This window comes from Berghia stephanieae, chromosome 11 (genome assembly GCF_034508935.2).
Source record: "Berghia stephanieae isolate SIO BIC M18660-M18661 chromosome 11, UCSD_Bste_1.3, whole genome shotgun sequence".
NCBI lineage: Eukaryota > Metazoa > Mollusca > Gastropoda > Nudibranchia > Aeolidiidae > Berghia > Berghia stephanieae.
Window position 1 is genome coordinate 13646938 of NC_088370.1, and position 5000 is coordinate 13651937.

Below are 5000 nucleotides of genomic sequence, written 5' to 3' on the forward strand. Positions count from 1 at the left end.
TGTCTATTCCCTTACCGTCATCTATAAATTAACTTCTCAACGACACGTCCCAAACACTTCCATATAAACCTGGTTATAAACTCCAATCCTGACTTTTCATACACACTTATTCGATCTTTATCTTATACCAGTGACTGCTCCCTAATTTGTCATTTTGTATTTTAATAAGAAATTTGTCCAACCTACTCAAAATATGAGAGAAATATTCCATACACACTTTTTCACATCGTTATCAAAGTAGCCTACACAATATCATACCCTTTGGAAGGCTTCCCTCTTGTGTCAAGTAGCTAAGAGTGTATCTTAACCTCCTCCTTACCAACTATAGGAAAATCGTCACATTCGTTACGATACAACGAACATTTGTCTTATTCAAATCTCTTTTGTACATCATAAAATTTAAAGCAAATGAACAGTGTGTTGTAGAGCATGTTTTGCTAAAGAAATTATTTATCGCAAGAACTTTACCGCTATTGTGTTTGAGTGATAAAAAATATATTTTTGTGTTAGTTGGGTGTGTAGTTTTGGGGAAAATCCGAAAAATGGATGGTAAGGAGGGGGTTAAACCAGGCCTGCCTACTTAGAAAATAAAAAATAAAACGTAGTTTTTAGGAGATAGAAATTGTAGTCACTATATTATAATTAACTTTATAGACCAACAATTTACTTTGGCAAGGATTAAATAACACTTCAAAATCCTTAAAATGATGTAGTCTGCCTGGCATCAACGTTCATGTCAAATAAGTTTTAACACTCTCCTTACCACATATTGGAAAATCGTCACATTTGTAACGATGCAACCGTCACTTTTCTCATCCAGATTTCATTTCTTTTTGCTATAGCTATAAAACCTTGACATTCTGAAATAGAGTTAATATATTATGTATAGAATGTGCTTGTTGCTTTTCTGTTTGAGTAAGAAATGTCTTTATGTTGGGTGCGTGTGAAGTTTTGGGGAAAATTCTGAAAGTGGCTGGTAAGGAGAGTTTTAATGACACTGAGACGCTCATGAAGTTCTGAAGCTGGAACCAACATTTCGCAATTCTACGAGTTTTTCGTAATAAAAAAGAGCTTTTATATAGCGCAACTTTCACTTAACGTGCTCAAAGCGCTTTACAAGGGGTCCCTGGCCAACAGCAACACTTAACATATAGGACGAGACATGACGCCTGTTAGGCGATATTATATTTTTTGCGGACTGAGACAACGCTTTTAACGACAGGGAACTCATTTTACACCTGAGTACGGTGAGAGAATGTGAGTAAAGAACCTTTTCCAAGCACTCAACTATGCGCCGAGCGAGGCTCGAACCCAGGACCTTCCGATCCGAAAGCGAGTGTCATACCACTAGACCACATAGGCGCACATAATAGTAAGCAGTTCGTCTTAACTCACTCAATCCTAGTTTTCTTCTACTTTTCAAAATTGGAAAAAATGTATTAAAATTGAGCATGTACATAGATAGATAGTTTTATTCAACTATCATTAACATGTAAAAACTAAAAACATTAGCTTTGATACTTGGCCTATAATTTGCCTCAGAGAAATTTAATAAATTAAATTGGAATGGGATAAAAGTAACCTTAGTAAACTACGACGGATATAGTCGGTGTTAGGATTGAGTGAGTAAAACCCACAATTAAAACGTCTTTAATATTGAGCTTTATATCGCGCAATATCCACTAAATGTGCTCAAAGCGCTTTACAAGGGGTACCTGGTCAACAGCATTATTTAACATGTACGACAGGACATGACGTCTCTGAGGTCTTTCAACGTAGAAGCACAATTCAATACATCCACATTCTTACATTCTTTATATTTCCAGTTATATATAATAATATATTACTTGAGTGCATCTATAAAATTACAAATAATTAATGTCTGGAACATATCGGCTCATTCATTATGATAATTAATTAATGCCATTATGAGCATAACGCTTTAATTAATGATAAGAATAATATAATAATATGCCTGTATGAGGAAATTATTGTGTTGTGTTGCTTTCAGTAAGATAATGAAAATGTTACGACTGCTTTAAGCTCAAGGAGAAATATAACGGTAGAATATCACCTCCCTAATTCGTCTGAAGTGTTTCATTAAACTTGCTTCGTTGATAAAGGGGAAACCCGAAACGTCCACATTATCTGTTTTTGTTGCTTCTATTTAATTTCCTATTGTTACTTTTTCTTACTTTAAGATAAAAATGTTTGAATCGTCAAAGGAATGAAGTATACTGATATTGTTGCTGCTGCAGCTACATATATATATATATATATATATATATATATATATATATATATATATATATATATATATATATATATATATATATATATATATATATATATATATATATTAGGGAATGTCTTGGATCACGAAGAGTGCTCCACAAATTCTTTGGAGCGCGAGTTATATATTATTCTCACCTCGTTTGTTTTTTTCCTCCTACAACGCTGTTTCCTCCATCCACTGGTGTATAAAGATTCTTCAGGGAGTTTGCTTGTTAAGCTATGTCAGAGAGGATGCTGTTATGTCCACAACTTAACAACAATCTCCCTGAAGAATCCTCCAAAATACCAGCGGATGGAGGAAACAGCGTTGTAGGAGGAAAAAAAACAAACGAGGTGAGAATAATAAATAACTCGCGTTCCAAAGAATTTGTGGAGCACTCGTTGTAGGAGGAAAAAAAGCAAATGAGGTGAGAATAATATATATATATATATATATATATATATATATATATATAAATATATATATATATATATATAAATATATATATATATATATATATATATATATATATATATATATATATATATTAATTGATGGAGAGATACATTTATACATAGATTTACTAATAAAGGGATAGATTGATGGATAGATTGATGAATATTTTAATAGATAGATACATTGATTGATTGAGTATTAGACCAAAATTATATAAAGAGTAAATATGGTCATTCAGTTAAAACATATACACATTACATAACCACCTACTCAAATCATGACTAAGCTACATCACTAAAATACAAATCAAACCTTATATAATATGATAAACTCTACTATATAAAACGTATAAAAAGTACACATGAAATGTTCATGTTTCATTATGAATCACCCCTGTATTTGTGCCAAACCTCAGGATTACTCAGACTATACCGTGGGTGCAATCACAAGGTATAACAACCGTCATAATTGTTATTAATTATTAATAAAAACCTATACATGAATATTTATCACCCTAATTGATTAGATCGCTCTGGCTTAGCAGTCCTTTAATTAATTTACCAGGAATGTTCAAAACAAGGTAATGTTGTTGGAGTTGAGATTGAGACTAGTAAGTAATGCTGAAAAGGAGAAAAAAATAAGTTGTATATAGAAAGAACGAAATTGACGTCACTCAGCTCTTTGTTTTACTGATTTTCTAAAACATCCATTTTGGTGAGTAGTTCTCATTACATCGTATTATCATCCCACCTATAAACGTTTAAGGATGAACACAGCGTTTTGTGTGTTTGGTACTCATATCAGGCTGGTGAATATTGTGATTATTATATCTAAACGCATAGCATCAACTAACAAAAAGAAGTTTTAATAGTATGATTAATTTAAACAGTTATAAATCCTTTTTTTTAAATACCGCTACTCCACCCAAAATCTCGGAAACCACTATCATTTCTTATATAGTAGTTCTTCAGAGCCATGAGGCTCATGGCGTCGGAGATTATCCGGATAAATATTTCATAAAGGCGTCCGCCATTGTTCCGCTAGTTTGGAGCCAGTTACTAAGTTACCATGCGTCATGACGAGGGAAGTGACGTTACGACTGTTGAAGGGTATTTCTTTGCATGTGTAGTTGTTCTGGTGAGAAGGATGGCTTTGTCTTTTTCTCATGTCTTAAAGATTGGTGTGATTTTGGCATCTCTCCAGTAGGTCACAATTTCTCACTTGTTCAGGATGGAATGTGCAGAGATTGAACCAATGTCTTTAACCGTCTCCTTACCAACTATAGGAGAATAGTCACATTCGTTACGATACAACCAACTTTTTTCTTATTCAAATTTCTTTTGTACATCATAAAATTTAAAGAAAATGAACAGTGTGTTGTAGAATATGTTTTGCTAAAGAAATTAGATATGTATCGCAATTGTGTTTGAGTGGAAAAAAAATGTTTTTGTGTTATTTAGGTGTGTGATATAGGGGGAAAATCCTGAAAATGGATGGTAACGAGAGAGTTAGCAAATGTTCTTTTGCATTTATTCAAATTGCCATCTGGTCTCGTAACTTTATTTTTGTCCACATTCCACATTACCATTAAATTTTGTATTCTACTCTCCGTTATTATGATTTCTTTGATGTCTTCTACGTTTACACCTGTAACCATTTAGTAGTATCGTTCGGCTACAATTCTATGTTCAAGGTATCAATCCAGGTTCGGAAGTCATCATCACATTTGTTGATGGTTTCAAATCCCCCTTCCAGTTTTGTCTCTGGGCAATCTAGTACGAGGTGGTTTGCATCTTGTGGTGCTTTGTTGCACCTTGGGCATGTTGGTGATTCTTGGAGCCCCCATTTGTACATGTTGGCAGCTGTTCTTGTATGTTTTGACCGTAGTCTATTTGCAGCTACCCAGTATTTTCTTGGTTGATCCTGTAGACCTGGGAGACTTTTACATGGATCTTCTTCAATGTTGGCTCCTGTAACCAATAAGTTAGATCGATTTGTCCTTTTTATATATTAATATCATGTAATTTTTACAATAAAAGCGTGCTTCATATCGGTCAGCATTCTTTAAATGATGCTTATTCAGCAGATTCAAATGCATACTATTTCCTACCCATCAATGTTTTTATTTATTCATCTTAACAACGTCACTATCACATTATCTCATTCATCTGTAGTGTTTCATTCGTTCTGTTTTGTTCACATTTTTATTTATTTCTTAGAGCTTCGAGCAGCACCGTTTACCTTACCACGATGTTACAGTGTGAATTCC

The 5000-nt window shown here is 33.5% G+C and overlaps 1 protein-coding gene across 2 annotated transcripts in view; it reads left to right on the forward strand.

Annotated features, from left to right (window-relative positions):
- The window catches only part of LOC144956940 (uncharacterized), a 73778-nt gene that overhangs the window by 17913 nt on the left and 50865 nt on the right, over positions 1-5000 (forward strand). The window contains exon 1 of one of the 2 annotated variants that reach the window (XM_078887775.1): positions 3326-3445. The exons of the other annotated variant lie outside the window; for it this stretch is intronic. The gene's annotated coding sequence lies outside the window, so the exon portion shown is untranslated. Of the gene's footprint in view, positions 1-3325; positions 3446-5000 lie in introns of those variants that run through there. 2 annotated transcript variants of the gene reach the window in all.